Source organism: Paramormyrops kingsleyae, chromosome 16 (genome assembly GCF_048594095.1).
Source record: "Paramormyrops kingsleyae isolate MSU_618 chromosome 16, PKINGS_0.4, whole genome shotgun sequence".
Classification (NCBI taxonomy): Eukaryota; Metazoa; Chordata; class Actinopteri; order Osteoglossiformes; family Mormyridae; genus Paramormyrops; species Paramormyrops kingsleyae.
In genome coordinates, this window is record NC_132812.1 from 8,198,762 (window position 1) to 8,220,231 (window position 21,470).

At 40.6% G+C, this 21,470-nt stretch overlaps 1 long non-coding RNA gene across 1 annotated transcript in view; it reads right to left on the reverse strand.

The window, feature by feature from the left end:
* Nucleotides 1-12,589, reverse strand: part of LOC111849065 (uncharacterized) — a 28,068-nt gene extending 15,479 nt beyond the window's left edge. The window contains exon 1 of the long non-coding RNA XR_002839450.2: nt 12,232-12,589. This is a non-coding gene — a long non-coding RNA (uncharacterized lncRNA). The remainder of the gene's footprint in view (nt 1-12,231) is intronic.
* Nucleotides 12,590-21,470: the final 8,881 nt, after the last annotated feature.

Consider the following 21,470-nt stretch of genomic DNA (forward strand, 5'->3'; position numbering starts at 1 on the left):
ACAAGTGGTTTTACATGACTGAATGGTAATTCGTGGGAAAAGTGACAGGGCAAAATCATCATCTAAGCCACTAGCTTCAGAATCCCACACGAAAGGATCACTCTCCACCTTAATTGATTTTATAATAAAGGTCTTCCACGTTTTAAAAACAGGAAAATGATGAAAGCGATTCCCAGTGTTACAGATACAAAAGCAATGCACTATTCATACCAAACAAGTGATAATTAGCTAATGTTAAACCCCAAGTTCAGTTCAAAAGAAGAATGGACATGTTTCATAGCAGTTCAAAGTCCTTCTTAATGGTGGACATGGTTTCAAGGATGGCTGGCTAAAAGGTACCTCTGAAAAGCAGTTGACTTGTACCACGTCAGAAGTAGGACATGGGCTCATTTTTTGAATATTTAATAAGTAAAAGATAATATTGCTATAATAAATAACAAATGGCCTTAGAAAATGGAAAAAATAGCTGCCTGTGCCTATTGAATTGTTTAAATGTAAGATAAAAATTTGGTCAGATTTGCATGTACTGTTCCGTCTTCCTTCCATTACTGCTTCCATGCTCAGTGCGTACTTTTTTTATTTATTGATTGAACTGAAATATAACCATTCTACAGCATTGTCAGCATTCCTAAAGCAAACCATTGTGTAAAGGCAGCAAGTCCATTTTTCTTTGCTCAGATTCTCTTTGATATTACTAGTTTCAGCCTGATTTAGCAGCCAATTTAAAAATTGTTAGAGATGTTACAGATGTTTTGTGACTTTATTCAATGCTTTGATACAAGGACATAGTTGGGTTGCTTTATTTTGCTTTATTTTTAAGCTGGAGTCTTGGTCTCCTGTGAAGGCTGATTGCAGTGGCAGTGAGTCAAAGTGGAGCTGCACTATGAGAGACAAGGTCACGGGCGAAAAGGCTGGCGCTTTGGGCACTCCGTTAATCCACTTCACTTCTTGCTCTACTGACATTTCCCGCTGAGTCCCATCATATCACAAATAAACCTGAAATGTGGCCATTTCCCCCTGTGTGTGTTTCTCTTTTTATGCAGCCTGTTTCTTATTAATCTTTTTTGCAGGTTTTATGTGTTTTATACACAGTGCGTACTTTTTTTTATTTATTGATTGAACTGAAAGAATGCATCAGTGACACAATTCTTTATATTGCCATTTTGTCTTTGGGATTATGAAAAGAGCTTTATAAGTGTGATGATATAATAATAATAATTATTATTATCATTATTATTATTAGTAGTAGTAGTAGTAGTTGCTGTTATCTGTTCTATTCACATCTTTTCATTTGGAATATTTCCACTACATATTTTATATTTTTACCCACTAAAAGGGTATCTATAAAGTGAATATGCACAAGAGGCCAGCTGTGGACAATGGTAGGGAAAGTTACTTACACTTCAGCATCCGCTGGTCCCTAGTGCTTGCAGTCTGCCAGGTGCTGTCTTCTGGATTCAGGGGACCATCTAACTGCCTGTTTTATCTTATTACAAAACTTTGTTGGACACTGTGCTGTGACTTTCCAGGGTGAAGCAGCATTAGACGTGTTTATCAAGGAAAGCGGCTTTTCTTTTTTCTTCATGATATGTCGCTGTACTGCCCTCCCCCCCTCAAACCCACCCCCTCGCTCTGTTGCTTTTGCTCTCTATCTCCATGTTTGCTTTCCACAGTCTCTGCAGAGAAAATTGCACAGGATGCTCGCTCTGTGCAGCAGTCCCACAGCTCCCCCTAACGAATTTCATTGCAACCGCAGCACAACCGCCTGACTGGCTTCTCAACTGGGTCAGAGCTATACTTAAAGTGCTATGATTCAGACATATTAGGCATATTACCTGAAACACAAAGGCTGTTATGAAATTCTTAATTATATCGTCCTGTTTTTCATACCAGCTTGAAAGATCCTTTCAGCAGCAGCTGAAAATAGCTTTTAGTTGGCTGAGGGTTCGAGGAGTACTCTTGGCAAGAACTAAAATTTGAATACATAGTTCCCAAATTCTGGTTCTTGGCTAATTTGCATGATTTCTTTTAAAGTCCAAGATGTATCTGCAGTGTATACTGCATGTAATATACAAAATAAAGTACAGTACCTGTGGGCTCTGCTTACTAAGGTCTGTGGTGGCCTTTTCAGGGATTCAGTGATACGGGTCTTGGCACATTTATGCTAATGTACCATGAGTAATACTGTGGTCTTCAACTTACAGGTTTTTTTTCTTATTATTTTTCATATTTTAAGCATATCTGCGCTCTTTTAAGCAAAGTTTAGGTTTAGTGTTAGAATTGTACAGTATAATATAATCACCAAAAAAAAAACTGTTTTCACAATAAAGAGCAACTTAAAGGAACAAGTACGTGAGAAGCAGGTCCTCCAGCATCCCAGGCCATTTTTGAACAACTTCCTAGACTCATTACCTTTTGCATAGATGTAGAAGATGCTGTACCTGCTTATCCAGTACCTGTTTCACAGAGCTTACATTCACCAGGAAATCAGAAAAGATTCACTTCTTTGACTTCTCCAGTGTGTCTCACATCATCCATCATTCCCTGGTGGGACATACAGATTTAGGACACCATGGTTGCCTTACATAGTTTGTCTACATTGATAATTGTATAATTCATGCCCTACTAAGAAACACAGTAATGCCCTGGGGGACAGTATTGTCAGTTTGCAGGTATAACTGAGAAAGGTCATGTCTTCTGGAGAGGTCCTCTGATGATTCTGTGGTAGTGGAATGCATTAGTGAGGGAGGAGAGGAATTCAGAAATCTGATGGAGAATTTTACTGGAACCACCTGTAGCTCAATACCGGACAGACAAAGGAGCTTCGGGAAGAGCGGGAGACTGCTGAGTCCAGTATCAAAATCCAAGGACAGAACAAAGAAATACTACAATGTTATAAGTACCTTGGCATCTACATCAATGGCAGGCCAGACTGGCATGAAAACAAAGAGGATGTCTACACAAAAATGTTTTTCTTTAACAGAATGAAGTGCTTTAGTGTGTGAGGCAAACTGCTACACATTTCACCAGCCTGTCACAGTCGGCGTCATTCTTTGCTGCTGTTAGCTGGGGGGTGATATCTAGGTGAAGGGCACTGGTAGACTTTTTGATAAAAGCCAACTCTGTAATGCACTGAGCATGGAAGCAGTAATGGAAGGAAGACGGAAACGTGTCTGAACTGTACTCCTGTCTGAATAATGAGGTCTACACTGTCAATGGAGAGCTGGTAGGGCTGAGGAGCACCTTCAGTCTCAAGAGCACCCATCAAAATGCATGACTGACCACCATCAGATCAGAAATCATAGATTTCTGTGCCTGTCTCCTTGGGTGGTTCAGTGTCTTGGATTTACATGTTCCTAAGCCCAGCCAGCTCAGCCTAACTCAGCACTCCATAACCCGTCACTATTTTGTTCCATCTACATTAACTTACGCATCTTTTATCTACGCAACCATTTTCCGGCCACAATTGCACCGTCGATCGCCATTTTGGCACTCTGCCTATCCCGAGTCTCCTAGGGAATTTTTTTGTAATGCTGCTGGAGAGCAATTTTTTTTTTTATCTTTATACCTTTCACTGTAAATATACTGATATCTTATGAACTCGTTAAATTTCATGAATGTCTATTGCTGTATTATGCGCAAGGTATATTTTATTCATATTCAAAAGACGTGTAGAAGTACAGTGCCAATCAAATGTCTGGACAAGCCGACTTTTAATGCATTTGTCTTTGTTTCAACTATGTTATTCACCTTATGGTAAAAAGCTGACGTTTCCCACTGTGTCCCATCATCTTACATTTCAAAATCTTCTTCAGGATAGCTCCCTTTTGCTTCGATGATAGCATTGCAGGAGTTTTCCTCAAGTTCTGGGCACAAGTTGGCTATTTTACTATTACTCTTCGATCCAACTAATCCCAAACCAGCTCTATAGAGTTTATGGTTGGGCGATTGTGGGGGCCTGGTCATGAGTCGTGAGTTTCTGGTTTACAAGATAATACTTATTACTATGTAACCTCAAGGTGTGCTTTGGGTCATTATCTTGTCGAAAATAGGTGTCTCCAGACTTTTGACTGGTAGCACAAAGTTGAAACAAATTCTTAATCTAAAAGTCCTAGTCTGTGTGACTGGTTCTTACAACACTGAGTTAGCTGGTTTATCTGCAGGTATATCCAGCGTTATAAAGAAATGTACAGGGGCACAGGATTACATCTTGAGTCCGTCTTTTTTTAACTATGACAGCACATTAACATTAATGTGATGTTTCACACATCTTGAAAAGATATGGATTTAGATGGACTAGGACAAGACAACGATGTCTTAATTTTCTGAAATAGAAAATGACTTTGGCTGTGAAATACAGAGCAGGGAAACCTAGGATGGGTGGTTCCAAGAATACTGCATTTTCACTTTGGCTGGGAAATAATTAAACACAAGTCACACAAGACTAACATATGGTGCTGGATACCTGAAAGAACAGCAGACTGACTTTTTCCTCATCTTTTCAGAAATTTCCTTTGATCATGACACTGTGCATGTTAAAACTTGTGCATGTTCACTTGAATGGTAATATGAGGGAGGCTTAAATTTAATACGACTGACAGCAGTTATGTCTGGCTGTCTTCAATCAATCAAAAACAATTATCAATTAAATATGGTTAACTGGTTCATGGGAATCACTTTAAACATGTGCTATTAGGGTGCTGGATTTCTTTGCTCCTTGAATAAATAATATACTAGTGTAAAAAATGCATTTGCCTAATATTAAAATTTGTCTAAAGATCTGAAACCATTAAGTGCTACAAATATTCAGTGATAGAAGAAATCAGGAAGGGGGCAAAACTTCTGCATCGCACTGTACATCACTTTCTCAGTTGCATTTGGTTGTTTCCTGTTTTGAGAGCTTCCTGGAACAGCCTTGGTACGGGCTGTCGTGCTTCATACGATTCTGCTGTACATTGAGGGGGAGGGAGGGCAGTGGGTTCTCAGTGGTGCGAATGAGTAAATGTGTTGCAGTTTGTGACTAAGGGATCTGGTGGAATACTTTGATTCTCTGCTCCAGAAGCTGGGAGTGCATCCCAAGAGGGTTTGGCCGCACTAACAATAAAGTCCCTAGAGTGATGGGACACCCAGAAACAAACCTGAATATCTTGACATGTCAGTCAGCTGGAAAATGAGAACACTAGCACAGAAGTCATATACTGTACAGACGCTCCTCTACTTACGAACTTTCAACTTACGAACTTTCAGACATACGAACGAAGAGGACTGCAAGTCCAAAATGTGTTCCTTAGGCTCCCGTTTCTTGTCTGAAACGTCAATTTTTTTTTCTGCACGCCAGTTCCACCTAGTATGACTTCTGGCCACTACTCCCTCCGCGCAGCAGTGTAGTGTGCATACTCCCAGCATCCTAGTTCTTTGTACTTGCGTATAGCCTTAAAACAATGCAGAATAACAGCTTACGAACATTTCAAGTTACGAACGGCCGTTCGGAACGTAACTCATTCATAAGTAGAGGAGCGTCTGTATATATACAGTATGTATATGTATATCAACACACACACACACACAAACAGACACACACAATGTTTTGGCCCAAATATTAGACAGCCCTGATTATAAGATGACATTCTACTTTTTCAGCAACTAGTTTTTTGGAATACCAAAGTTTTTGGATACCAAATATAATCTAATGAAGAAAAATAATTTTATTTGACAAGAACATATACTGTAAGAAGTTAACCATGAAGCAACCAATTGCATTACAACAGGTGTATTAAATCGGAAACATTCCAATAAACAAATGTATTAATTTGGGGGGGGGGGGGGGGTAGATAGTCAATATTACAAATTCCACAATCCTTCAGGGTTTTCAGTGCAGCAGACGCACATAAAGGGCACAAAAAACATTGTGGCGCAAGGTTGCGTCATTTTAATAAAGGCGAGGACAGCTCTTTTAAAGTGAAAGTTCTTCTCTTTATTAACAGGCACTATTAATTTAATACTAGGAGAGGCACAGACAGTGAAGCCAGCAATTTGCACGACACTCACGGTTACATACTACTGAAACGCACGCATTCCAAAGCAAACATCACACCGTAACAATGATCACCATTAAGAGAAATACACATAGTAATTTGCAAAATTTGGGGAAGATGGTGGCGCAGGAGGTAGTACTATCGTTTGGCAACTGGAAGGTTGCAGGTTCGAGCCCTGGTTCCTCCTGACCCCATCAAAGTGTCCTTGAGCAAGACATTGAACCCCAAATTGCTCCCGGTGTGCAGGTTGGTGCCTTGCATGGCTGCCTCCACCACCGGCGTGTGGATGAGTGTATGGATGGGTGAATGTGAGGCATAAATTGTAAAGCGCTTTGAGTACTAGTAAGAGTAGAAAAATGCTATATAAATGCAGTCCATTTACCATTACAATTTATAAATATGTGCTGTGCAGTGCAAAGCACACCAGTAACCAAAGGTGGCAATTTCAAGTCCAGAAAGTAAAACTCCAGACCATGATTTACTTTCGATGAACCAGTTGAGCATAAAGAGTCACAGTCACAGAGTACTCAACTGGATGGTTGAAACAAAATCATGGTCTGGATTTTTACTTTCTGGATCTGAAATTGCCACCTCTGCAAGTAATTGCATAATTAGTCCTGAAGACCACCCCCTCGGCATCAAATTATGTCAGCTAATCGTGGACAGTGGGTGGGATCAGTACAACGGAAAAAGTTTGCCTTGGGGAAACGGTGATCACCCCAAACACGATGTCGTATAGCTAAAACGCATAATTTCTGTTGATTTTGTTTGAAGTGTGTTTCCAGAACACATCTACTGTTGTATGTGTATAATGACATGTAAATTCCAGCCATCCAATAAAAGATGACCCCAGTTCTTTAGGTGTCATGGTATATATAGGTATACAATTAAGCAACAGTCAGTCTCCTCCAGCAAATATTATCAGAATAATGGTCCAATCACCACATTTCCTGCTACAGCTGCCCTGGTCAACTGGAAACATCTCTGAGCAGTTTCAGTTTGGATGTGACAGCCAGACAAGCTCACAGAAAGAGACCTACTCACCCAACATCATTACCCAACCTTAATGGCAGCAAATCCCACCAGTAATGTTCCAACATCTAATGGAAAACCTTCCCAGTAGAGTACAGGCTATTACAGCGACAGTGGCCCAACCACCTTCCTATTAATACCCTTGGTACAAAAATACATAATATAGCATCTCTATTTTTCATAACGTCATAACAAATAGGTTCTTTTTTTGTCTTTTTAAACAAAAAAGCTATTTGTTAAAGTTATTGAGAACTTGTGAACTTTGTTCCTTGTAGTTGCAAAACACAGAGACAATAACGTAAAAAAAAATCCCATGTAATCTCTTTTCTCATATGGTGTGACGTTACATTAGCACTATTCAATCTGCTGTCACATTCAGGCCTCTTTAGACAAGCTTTGGTGTTTGTATTTAATCAGGGAAATACGGACTGGGTCGAGTCTTTGTGCAGAGCTGATGTGAGAGTATGCCACACTGCGGCTGTCCCCTGGGGTTCAGTAAAAATCCATCTGGCTCCCTGAGAATCAGTTATGGTGCATTCCTGCTTTGCAGCCCAGTCGCTCAGTCTGCTGGATTTTAATTACCACGGAGGGAACAAAGAAAACCCGCGAGACCTGCTGCATGAGCGGAGGGGGGTGGAATATTAATAAGACAAATACTCATGAATATTCAGAAATAAACAATGCAGATGGGTGGCTAATGCAAGGCCATTTTTGTGAGGCAGTGCCTGTGGTTGAGTATTTCTAGTTTATAAGCATGGTCCCTGCTCTGCACATCTCAGATTCAAGGTAGGTGTATTCAACTGAGCTGAGCGTCTCTTATTTTACCGGCTGATAAAAAGGAAATAGTTCATCGATCCAGGGTTACAATGAGCTTGGAGCTTATCCCAGGATGCACAGGAGACCCTGAACAGGATGCTAGTCCATCACCAGGCATGCAAATACAGTCTGGGAAAATTAGAAAAGCCGACTTGTGGATGGATGGATGGATGGATGGATGGATACTTCTGCGCAAAGTAATGTACAATGTTGTTTTGTACTAAAGGAAGAAACCTGCACTACAGAAAATATGATGCACCCATGAAACACACACACAAATGCAGAATGATGCAAACATGAAACCCAGAAGATCCTTTTCCATCATATAGGAGGTTGGGTGCATATTTTACATTTGCATATTTACCAATATTCTACAACTGAGAATGCAGGATCAGCCAGTCCTTGGAGAAAACTGGGGTTAAAGGTCTTGCTCAGGGGTCCAGCAGTCAATTCACACGGCTGACAATGCAATTTGAACCGCTGACCTTCCGACCACAGATACAGAATCTTAACCCACAGAGCCGTATATTGAGAAAGGAAAAAACAATCATGCATCATAAATCTGTGAATTTTATTTAACTTAAATGTAAATTTTTCATCCACTGCACATTATTCTGCTTGTGATAGTTTTCTGGACTTATTCAGCTTAAGCTGTGAAGTTATGTGTTCTGTACCTATGATTGATGCTCTTCTTCTGGCTTTCTCTCCATTTTTCACTCCATTTATAGCCAAGTCTACACTCCCCAAGTCCACCTCTACTAACAAGCACAGTACAGTACAGAAATTATTCAGGTCGCTTCATTTTACATTTTTTAAATAACAGACATAGATTAAATGCACAAATACACCATAATCAAAAAGCAGAAATAGATTTGTAAGTTTTTGTAAATGTATTAGTAAACTGAAATATCACATCTACATAAGTATTCAGAACCTTTGCTATGGCACTCAAAATTGACTTAAGGTGCATCCCATTTCCATTGGTCATTCTTGAGATGTTTCTACAATTTGATTAAAGTTCACCTGTGGTAAATTCAACTGAAGACAAAGAACACATGTGCCTATATAAAACCCCACCACAAACAATGCTTTTCAGAGGAAAAATCAAGCAATGGGATCAAAGAAATTGTCTGTAGACCTACAAAATAGGATTGAGCTGGGAAAGGACACAGAAAAATTTCTGTGGCTTTTCAAGATTCAGAAGAACACAATGGCTTCCACTGGTCTTACATGGAAGATGTTCGAAGCCACCAACTTGAGCAACCTTGAGTTGGCTGCTCAACCAAAATAAGCAAAAAGGGACTAAAGTAAGAGTCAGGGAGGTGACCAGTAGCTGAAGATCATAGATTCCCAGAGGTTCTCTGTGAAGATGGGAGAACCTGCGAGAAGGACAACCATCTCTATGGCACTTTTTTTTCTTTTTTTTTTTTGCGAAATGAGCAAACAAAATTCTCTCATCAATAAAAGGAACTGGCTCCGTTGATGTTTGCTAAAATGTGCCTAAAAGATGCTGAGTCCATGAGGAAAAACATGCTCACCCCATTAGGCAACATGGGCAGCCGTCTTCCGAGGGGGTGCTGACATAGCAAGCACTGTCCCTTCTCCCCCCCAAGCAAGCTTCACTGGCAGTGCATTCCACTTGAGACAAAGTGAAACTGGGTGGTGAAGCTTGCCTAGGTTTCCATATGGGCTTTGACAAGCACAGGGTCCAGGCATCGCCATTTAATTGTGGCTAAACAAAGGGGAATGATTGTACAGCTACAAAGGAGCAATGAAGTACAGAAGTACTTCAGAGTAGAAAAAAAAATTAAGAATGTGTTTGTCGTCTTTGTAACATTTATTACCAGACACACACCATTAATCCCCTGAATGCATGATTAATAATGACATATCTAATGTTGTCTGACAGCTCTCCTTATGTTGGATATAAAAAGAAGCATCCACTGAGTGTTTCAACGTTAAAAGCTTTTTTCAGTTTCTTCCAGTGGGCCGCATTTTCATGAAGGGCTGTATGCTAAATTGGATAATTGTTTAAGTGAACCGGTGGCTGGTTAAGGCCACAGTAATTACTTAGTGAATTGAAGAAAACAGGAGACTCTGCAGCTAGCAAACATAGCAGGAGAGAGAGCTGAGCAGCTGGCTTCCCAGGAAGATGATGGGTAGGTCTTACACTGCATAGCTGCTCCAGGTCATATCCGTCAGCCCCGTACATAATATTTCCCTAACCCCGGTTTTGAATCTTCCACAAGCATTTTTTGTTTTGCTTTAGCATTTCACCCAGAATCTCCAAACAATGAATCCCACCCACTAGCCTTCCAATAAAAAAACACTAAACTTTAAAAGCCATCAGAAATGATGAAGCACTGGTACATTTACAAAACAAAGACACAGCTGTAATACATCACTTAAATATGAGTGAAATTCCCCCAAATAGCTTAACAATATTTTGAATTAATGAAAAGCTCTTACCACAAAGTGGATTCTGGGAGTTTTGGAAAGCGATTTAAAGGGGAGATTAACATGCACATTAACACCAGAAATTCTGATGTTTCCATTACTTACTAAATACTGAAAAGAGTACAGTTTTCATTCTTCATTACCGTCACATATGAGTTCAGGTATCATGCGGCGATGTCTATACCAGTACAACTTTATCATTGGTTTTGTGACAGTCCAGGTACAGAACAGAACAAGCATTATTCTTCAGTGTCATCATGAAAGGATGCAGCCATCATGTCATTCAACACATGTACATACATCAGACTTTTATTTATGATCTAACCAGACTGGTTTTCAGATTCTTGGTTTTAGAGATTTACTGAAATTTCGGTCTAAAATGAGAAGTAGTGTATAGACAAAGTGATAATCTAACTACAGTCTTTGAAATATGACTTTAAAAGAACATGTTCTTGCAATCCGAATACATTCTTGTACTCTGTATGACTTCAGTGGTAAATAACAGTGAAAATAGTATAGAGAACAAATACAAATCTGCACAACATAATTAATACAGGTTTGGATTTCATTCCAGTGGTAGCCCTGGCGTTAAACAAGAAAAACAGGCAAATAATAACCCGAGTCCCCCAGCCCCCCACTGTGCAAAACACAAACATACTTAACCAGTGAATATATTAGACATCTCTCTCTGTCTAGAAAAGCAATGAGCTTTATTCAGCTCTCAGGGTTGAATAAGCGTATGACAAACTGCCAGGCAGCTGATATGAGGTTTCTCCCACACACACAGTGCTCTGGTCCTCCCCATTAATGCTGCTGTACTGTTGGGTCACCGTGGAACTGGGTTTCACTGTTGCTGTCGGAATGGGCCAGAGACCCGTGATGTTCTCGGGATTAATGGCTCCTGGGGTCAGTCTACTCTCATGTTCTGTCTGCAAGGGCCACCAGTTTGCCGAGAATCTCAGAGAACGACAGAATGCCTGTCTGCTTTTATCGCTTTTATGTTTTTTTTATTTTTGAATTCACAAATTCTACATCCTGCAATTGTGAAAATGTTTTACAATTGTCATGCATTGAAAATTATAGTGTACTGTAAAAAAAATTAAATACTGTAACAGTGGTGGCAATAGCCATCTGAAAGCTCAGTACAAGTACACAAAGAAAGTACTTCCACTAGAGTCCTATACAAGCCCTGAATTAAACCCTGGCCCGTACATGAGACCTAGAGACCAACCTGAGCCAGCCTGAATAGTACTAGAAATCTAAAACCCAAACCCTAAGTTGTGGAAATATTAGTCAAACGTGTATACGGAGTGATTTGCAAGCCGTATTTTTTCCATTGGTAGTTGATATATGAGAGAGAAAGGGAGTGGCAGGGGGTGGGTGGTATGGGAAGCGCAAATGAGCAAAGGACCCCGCAAGTGCAACAAGCAATTTGCGCATATATATATATAAAAAAACAAACCCAAGCCCAGCTAGATGTTGAACATAGACAACTGCTCCATACCTGGCCCAAAACAAAATACAGGACTTTGTGGAATCCCATCAGGTTCTGCTGGGTCGCAGACCCACACAACCAAAATACTATAGATGTAATTGAATTGAATTTGCATTGCATTAGCATTCCTTTCACTGTAAGTAGCTGCAGAGAAAAAGAATTGTATTCCCTGGACTTGTATGCTTGATCAAATTCAAAATCTGCTAAAAGTTGTAACTGCAACAACAGAGGGCAGCAAATTTGGGACTGCAAGCTAGAGGGTGGCTAAGAACAAAAATGGTGCCCCCCCCCCGTAAATTGCTAGTGTGTTTGGGTCCTGTTTATTTGGGTAGGGATTTAGGTGGAGAGTTGTCTTTTGGTTTCTTTTTTTTTTTGCACATAGCTGAGAGTACGCACTTAGTATGAGTCGCACTTGGTACTTGCGGTTTTGTTTGTTGTTCTGATCGTGGTCTCTCCTGAAGCCATCTTCACAGGGGCGTAGATTTAGGGTGGACGGAGGGGATGTGTCCCCACCAATATCCTCCGACCATTGAAATGTCCCCATCAATAATTTAATCCACTTAAAAAAAAACAAAAAAAACAATCGTGCTGTCAACATTAACCTAGACACGCAGAAAGGGATAAATCACGTTCTCTCCTTGAGTCCTCCCGCCCCCAAAACACATATGAACATTTTGATTGGCTGTGCATTTCCCTGCTATCACGTGAGAGGCTGTGGCTGCGTTCAGATACAAGCAGCGCCAAATGCAGTGGATTTTTTTCCCCGTGCAAGAAGGTGTGTTTGGTGACACATGTGAGGATGGCGGCAGAAAAAAAAAGAAGCTGGACATAAGGAGCTTTTTTTCAAAGAAAAGTGTAAATCACTTCAAGTTCGCTAGTGAATCCATCAAAGTCCATCAAAGTAACGACAACAGTTAACGCTAATGCTAGTGGGGTTTTTGACATTACACTATTCCTTAATTTAACTTAATGAATTGCATTTCGAGTGGATTATTATCAATCGAAGCATTGCTAGTATTAATGTAAAGTGATTTTGCATTTTGCAGCATATTAAAAAAACATGCATTCCGTGGACGGAGTTGGGGTGGCGGGGTTGGTGGGTGGGGCAGGGGATGGGGGGGGGGGGGGGGGTGGAGTCATAGGTCCCCACCAATGTCCAGAGCTAATCTACGCCCTTGCATTTTCACCAGGTTAAGTGTTCAGTGTATGTGTTGTGAAATCAAAACATAAAAAATATAAAAAGAAACCCTCAGTTTCCCTTTTCCTTCCATTCCATTATGCCCCATTCACATATTCACATAAATACGTGAATGGGAACTAAATGACCACAAAGCATAGTTTTTGTCCATTAAAGTATAGGACAGTCAACTTGGAACGGGAAGCAAAGAAAAGCGAGATTATAAAGACATGGACTCAGAAATACATGCATGTACTGGTTATAGCGCAGTATTAATATTTAGATGCCCATTATGCCTAATTTCTACCAAATTTGTTTAAACAAGGGCCAGGTATAGTAAAGTAACTCCAAGTTGGATTGAGAGGCATTTGGTTTTCTAAAATGCCTTTTGTTTCCAATCCTGTTTTCTATCTTCTATTTTCATTGCATGCATTTTGACTTCCATCCTAAAATAATATTCCATTTAAACAACTCACCAAACACTTTTATCTAAAGTGTCTAAGAAAGGGTTACAGGTTTACAGGTGCCTCCTAGGATTTGAACCTATGACCTTCCAAGTGTTAACACACTGGTGTGCTTTTTGAGCTACAGGAGCTATTCCTTTGTCATCCTGCCATTCCTGTGTCACATGACCCAGCTCCTTTATTCTGCTAGAAGAGAATTTGAATAATGAAATTGCATTATACCATAACAATATTGAAACTAAAAAGAAATATCAATGTTTAAGAATAATAATACCGTTTCTCAAAATGTGATCCTTATTTTATGTTACACTATAGAATGTAATAAACTGAAATAAGCAGAACAACTGCAGATATCTGTGTGTTTTTAGCTTACAGTGAATTATAGAATTATAGAATATCTTTTTCCCCGGATTTTGCCACTTTATTGTACACATCTCAGAGGCTTATCATGGCAGTACATCTTTCACAGCTTTTCAATCCAATATTTTATTGGTAAAAATAATGACAAACAATGCATGAGATTTTCTTGCATCAAACTGTTCGCCTTATCAGTATCCCCAGTCTAGCATGTGTCTAACGAGTCGCCCTGCCTGCAAATGATGTCAAAGCTTTCATCGTCCTTTGAATCCTTTCATTGATCCTTAGGTGAAGAATATGTCACCATGTGCTAATATGCACCCATAAAGCACAATGCAAATGACGGAAAATAACAAACACAGAAGATGAATGTTATAAGTAAACAAAGAAAACTTTTATCAGTAAAGTTATAAGGATATACTTTTGCTTTTTCAAAAAGTATGCGAGGCTAATTTCCTCTGTGTGTGTGCGTGTGAATATGATCCTATGCACGTACACATAGTGCACATATTCATATCACAGTAGGGACCATTCATTTCTGTGGGCATAACCCTAATCCCAACAATGACCCCCTAACCCCTACCCAGCCCTAACCTTAACCATAAGTGACCAAACACAATACAGGACTGCTGGCGTTTTTAGGTTTTCGATTGCAGTCACAAGATTTTTATAAAATTGTGGTCATCCTTGTGGGGATGTCCCCACAAGGTAAAAAAAATTACAGGTTTTTAATTTATTTTATTTATATCATGAAATCTGGTCTCCACGATATAATAATTACACACACACACACAAACAAATAGAGAGCGAGAGAGAGAGTCTGGATATGGTTTAATTCTGTTCTTGCTTGAAGTATACCCTGAATATTTATGGATATTTTTTTAAACGCAGAATCATTATATTCCACGTTTAATTGCACACATTGTGTAACTGAGGCTGTCAGGGTGCACAAAAACAGTCTGATTGCAAGGAATAAGAGGGCGATTAGTCTACCTGTGTCTTTTATGCACTGTTACCCGGGTCCCGTTATAGCAGCTGTGTTTCCTCATTAGGCTCATACAGCCCTTTTTGGCCTAAGCCTCCTACATTGTGCTTAGTGGTCTCATGGTGCATCCTGCTGTTACTCAGACCTTTATGATCCTCAGGATCTTCAGACATATATTCTTATTGAAAAATTGTGGTAGTGCCTGCATAAATGGTACTTTAATTTGCTAGTGACCTTATAATTTCTGACAAGAATCTAATCATCCCACATATTGTGCATAAAATACAAATTCTGTATCGGGGGGCACATAGGAACTAGAGGGAAATGACAGTGAAGCAGGATGGGGAGTGAGCACAGGGGGCAAGGAACCAAAGGGCAAAGGGAACCAGGGAGCTGGAGGAACCTTCAGCGGGCAACCGTGAGGCCAGAACTAGGGTTGAACTCCACCTCTGGAACAGGTTGGAGGAGGAGGGGCGTCTCAGGAGCTGGCGCAATGGAATGATGCGCGTCAGGAGCCGGCTTGCTGGACTGGGAGGCTGGAGACTTGGGCGCGAAGAACACGGCGGGGTTGAGCACGGTGGGGTATACCCCTTTAAGAGACACGGGGATGCAAGCAGGACTCACATCAGGCAGCGGGGATTTCCTCAAGGGATCTGCCCCTCCGCGTTTCTTCCGCCCCTTCCACCGAGCAGACATCGCGGGGGTGACGGGGAGTTCGGACTGTCCGGAAGGCGGGGGAAGAGGCAGTCCTCCATCCAGGTGCACTTGCCGGATCATTGCCTCCGCCACTCCTTCCCTCAACTGCCGTAGATTGGCTTGCACCTCTTCCGTAAGGGGCGAGTCATCGGATGGGGAGATCTGCTCCAGGATCTCCCGTGAGCGAATAGTGAGGGCTTGCACTGCGGGGTCCTTCTTCACCTCGGGCTGGGTGAGCCAGTAAATTACCTCATCGATTGCTTGGAGGTATTCTCCTTCCGTGAGGGGAGGCATTTTCTTGTCGAGTCCAGTCATTATGTCATGTCTCACAGCACACGGAGCACAGACAGAAGCACCCCCCACAGGACCCCCTGAGGGAAACGATCCAAGTCCACGAAGCACATGTAGATGAGTTGGGAAAATTCCCATGAACTCTCCAGTATCCTTGTGAGGGTGAAGAGTTGGTCCAGCATTCTGCAACCAGGATCCTCCTGGATCTGTGGTTTGACCAACGGACAGTGCCTCCTCTCCAGTACTCAGGCATAGACATTTCAAGGGATGTTGAGGAATGTGATCCCTCCTTAAATTGTAAGACATCCTCCGGTCAACCATTAACTTTTCCAACAGTTTCTCATGAACATCTGCCCCACTGTCTTACATAGACCCCCATGATGAGTACATTAGAGGGAGTTGTGACATTTCTATCGTAAAGATTTGATTAATTCTATGGAGGAAATTAGGCGTTATGTTAATCTAAAATCTTAATAACCGATATATTCATATATCACTGAGCCCATCTCTTTATAGTAATGTATAAAATGTCTCCTGTTCTAAATTTATTCTCCTGTACTGTAATGGACAAAAACTACTGGGACACACTGACAGCAAAGGAAACTATAGATGTGCTTTCTTGCTATAATGATATTTTGGATTTTGATGTGTGTTTGTATTGCAATGTAATATAGAGCGAAACAGTTATGTAAAGCTATGTAGTCTACTCATTAACATAAAAAGGAAATTCATTTAAAAAAAAAAAAAACATCTGATATGTAAATGTGAAAACTTGCCGGTGTGAACACACATGGTGTCATGACCCGCTCGTCCGATCCTTCCGTGCGCCACACCCCCCTCATTACTTTGTGTGAAATCCCGATGTAACCAGCTGTCCCGTGTTATTTCTGATTAGTCCTGTGTATTTTAATCTGCGTTCAAGTCCGTTTCCCCAGTCCGGTATTGACATTGTAACATTTCGCTGTATGTTTTTTTTTGCCTTTTTTTGTACCTGGAGTCCTGTGTTTTACTTTCTCGCTGTGATCCCAGCGTTTCATGACACTTGGTAAAGCAACACACTTCCATACTGGTACACGCAATCGAAAATTGGTGCTTGCTCTCCCGAGTATATGTTTGAGACAGTGACATATGTAGTGTAGATTATGACTCTGATGAAATAAAGTTTTCAATGAACTGCAACCAATCGAATTCAGGCACTGTTGTGATCGATCATTGTTGGTGCATATGCCAAAAACAACTGGTAATGCCTGTCTTCTGTACAACTGGAAAATCAACACAAAAAAAATTCAGCAAATAATTAGAGATAATTATTGATTACTCATGTTTTATAACATAGCTCATGTTTTGCGAAAAAGAATATTTCGACTAACTTAAGACGCGCAACTATACTGATGTCATCTTTCTGTCTTTGGACTACAAGAACTGGACAGTGTGCTTCACCTCATATAAGGTAAGTTCAGTTTCATATATGGCCTTAGACTGTACCTGCTGATTTCTACAACCTACCAGAATCACCCTTTCAGTTAGTGGACGCTTCCTTGTGACAATATCGTTAGCAAAAAGTCTCTCTTCTGCTCCCTCATTGAGTGTCGACACAATTGACCCTGTTTCAAGCATTCCTTGTAACTCAAATTAGCCATTGACTCAAACAACAGCATAGAACATTTCACGAAAGAGCTCGACCTTGTGTATATTCTGAATAATGGTTTTACAGTGACCAGCTGCACTTCTTCAAACAGTCATATAAACCTCATATAATTCAGAATCATCTGTGAGGGTTGACTTAGCTGTGCCCACACTCCCCCTCATCAAAGGTGAGCTTCTCAATTTTAAGCCAGACCATGTGGCTCCACAAGATATATTGGTTTGGAAAATGATCTGATGGTGGGGTTTGTCTTGAACTCTGCAGTTGGGATTCCCTGTTCCAATGGCCAGGTCTAAAACAGCTCGAACAGAGATTTTCCTACTTATAGTGTATAATAGTTGTGTGATTATTGACATAGAAGAGGTTTTGGAAGAAATTTTGATTGCCCAACTGATGACTGCACCACAACAATTGACTGTGCTCTTTGCTCAAATACATGACCTAGTAACCTGATGTATGGACAAAAGTTCTGGGACATCTGATTATTATATGTACAGGAATTTTTATGACATCCCATTCATAATCCATAGGCATCAATATGGAGCTGGTCCCTCCTCTGCAGCTATAATAGCTGCCACTCTTCTGGTTTGGCTGTCCACAAGATTTTGGAGTGTGTCTGTGGGAATTTTTGCCCATTCATCCAAAAAAGGATTTGTGAAGTCAGGCACTGATGTTGGAGGTGAAAGCCTGGCTCGCAATCTCCATTCCAGTTCATCCCAAAGGTGTTTGTTGGGGTTAAGGTCAGGGCTCCATGCAGGCCAGTCAAGTTCTTCCACACCAAACTCACCCAACCTGTATTTATGGACCTTGCTTTGTGCACTAAAGTAGAGTCATGCTGGAACAGAAAAAGGCCTTCGCCAAAATGTTCCCACAATGTTGGAAGCAGAAAATTGTCCAAAATGTCTTGGTATGCCGAATCATTAAGACTTCCTTTCACTGGAACTGAAGGGCCAAGCCCAACCCCTGAAAAATAATTTCATAATGTCGTGGTGTGTGGTGGAACTGAGGACACAGATGTGGGAATCTTGGCAAACAAAAGAAGGTTTACGAAAAAACAACATCAATGACGGAACTGTGTCAGTGAGGTAAGGCTTACGAGAAGAAGGCATGGTTTTAAGCCACGCCACGGAGGAGACAGGAGTGCCAGGCAGGGCAGGACCTGACACATACCATTACTCCTCATTCACCAAACTTTACATTTGGCACAATGCAGTCAGGCATGTAATGTTCTCCTGGCATCCACTAAGTCCATTAAACTGCCAGACAGAGAAACATGATTCATCAGTCCAGAGAACATGTTTCCACTGCTCCAAAGTCCAGTGACAGTGTGCTTTATACCACTCCATCAAACACCTGCTGGCCAAATCGGGACAAACACATAGGGCAAGGAAAGATGGGCACTGACCCTGACAGCTAATAATTAATAATATATAGAAGTAGCCTGATGTGTTTCCCCTAGGTTTACAGCTTTGGCGGGGGGGGCAGACAAACCCTGACAGGATTCATGGTGTTTATGTGTTTCTTTTAATGACAGCAGTCAATTTAACAACTGAACTAATCATCAGAACATTTCTTTTTATGACAATTATCCACAAAGTGTGCAGCTTTTGTCACTGCAGTGTATCTTTCTGGGCTTCTGGAAGGACATTACTAGAGCCTCTTGATATGGGAAGTCAGAAACATCTGGCCCATTTATTGAGATCTGTATGCAGGCTGCAAGATGCTCTCCTGTTTGTCTTGACCTGCAAATACATTAACTGTTAGGCTTTAAAAATAATAGCTGATAGCTTAAAATAGTGATAGTGTAAAGCAGAAAATGTGTGAAACATTGTGAGACGTATTTATTACCCTGTTCATGGTTGAGAAGTCCCTCTCCCAGTTTACACTGTTGACCGGGACCGTCAGGGCAATGGAAAAACGCAGATTTTTGTCTACATTTGAGGTGGTTGATGCGACATATTTTCCGACGCACACTCTCGGTCCGCTGGTGGAGCGTGCTCACCTGTGTGTCTGTGCGCGCACATCGGGGCGGAACTCCGCCATGTGCGATACAGAGAGCACAGGAGAATTGTAAACGCACAACTGTGTAGAGACAAAAATGACAAGCTGTTGTGTAAATAAGACAAATAACATAAGGCTATTTAGTTTGTTTAATAAAAGGACAATTTATAGACCTGTTCTATAGGAAAGGCAACCTTAAATGACTTCTGTTGTGATCTAGCGCTATATAGAAAATAGAATTAAATAAAATTAACTTGACCTTCAAGGGGGGCGGGAGGTGCCGTTGGGGGCGGGGCGCCCCCCTAATATAATGGTAGGGGAAACACTAGAGGTTTAACGATACGCGTATTCGTATTGAACCGTTCGGTGCAAGGCTTTCGGTTCAGTACGCATTACAAACCGAACGATTCAGAAAAATACTTTTATCCCTCTGGAGTCGACGGCATCGTCAGCGATGCCGAGTATCTTTCTTGTCTATTTCAGTTCATAACTCGCTGAAATCTTATTATAGAAACGTGAAAAAAAACGCTGACTAAATCCGTAATCAGTCTTCTTTTCAAAACGTCCATTGTCGGAAGTATTAAAGTTTTTAAAATTAGGTTAAATCGGCAAGAAAGTAAACCATGTCACCTTACTTTGTTTTACCTGCATCGGGGGCGTGTAGTAATTAAAGCTCTCACCCGAAGATCGCTATTCACATTCTAAATAGCCGCATTATCGCGTATTCAAATCGTATTCGCATGGTAATTTTATTAACAGCGCAACTGTGAAACGCGATCCAGAAATGTTCCAGTCAGAGCCATAAAAAGGGGGGGGGGGGGCGGACGTGGCCAGGTGACAATGGCTCATTCATACACATTAAAGTTGCTACATATTCAATGAAAGGAGCCAGAAATAGTGGCATGAGTTCGGATTTTCTTATTTATTTATCCGACTGAATGTTGCAACTATACCATTTAGTCATCTTCATGTAGCCAAGACTTTGGTGATCAGATATCTGGGATCAAAACAAACTGGCACCATTGCTTACTATGTACTTTTATTATGTGTCTGCAACTATTCCAAGCTGCATTTTGCAATGTCTATACTTTGATGTGAAATTACAAACTTAACATAAATCTGACATATTTACACTAAGATAAAGATGAGTTTAATGCCAAAACAAATATATAAGAAAAAATTTATTTGCCATGAATTAAGTTTATGATATTGAATGAAATGTGTGATCATGCCCCAATCAGTGAAAGTGTGTTCCCTACCCCTAGACTCCAGAGGGTTATATTTGAAAAAAATAAAAGAGAATCAAGTGTGTAAAATATAAAGTTTTCAGTGCTACTACGCTCAACAAGGCAGCCCAAACGACGTGACAGGCAACGTGCTGACTGCCCCTCCCACCCCCAAACACTACTCCAGTCAGTTGCTGCACTAGCTCGTTGCAAAATGGCTAGTAACGTTAATGCAATTATCAGACCAGAAATAGAGGATCCTCCTATAATCAACAGGTTTGAAGTTTGGGAGCACTTTGGTTTCCCTGTAAGTTATGAGGGTGATGGCAAGAGAGTGGTGGATAAAATGTGGACACACTCATCTTTCTGGAAAAAAAACTTAAAAATTGATTGAAACTGAGTTCCATATGAAAACAAAATTTCTTTCTATTAGTTTATAACTACTACAAAATTACATTAAATTTTTTTATCAGGAACTTTTTGGTTTTGGTTATAAAGGAGGTTTTGTTTTATTTGCTGCTAAAAAGAAACCTCAGAAGATGGGTGAAGAATAGCTTCATCATTGTTTAAAGTAAAAGAAAAAAACAAGATCATACTTTTTTGATGTTTTAATAAATAAAAAAGTGAAAAAAATCAAAGAAATTATCTGGCTTTTTTTTGCTGTATCGAAAACATACCGAACCGTGACACCACTGTGTCGTATCGAACCGAACCGTGATTTTTGTGAACCGTTACACCCCTAATAATTACAACGTCGTCGGTGATTGGCTGTTGTTCTGGCGTTCAGTAAACC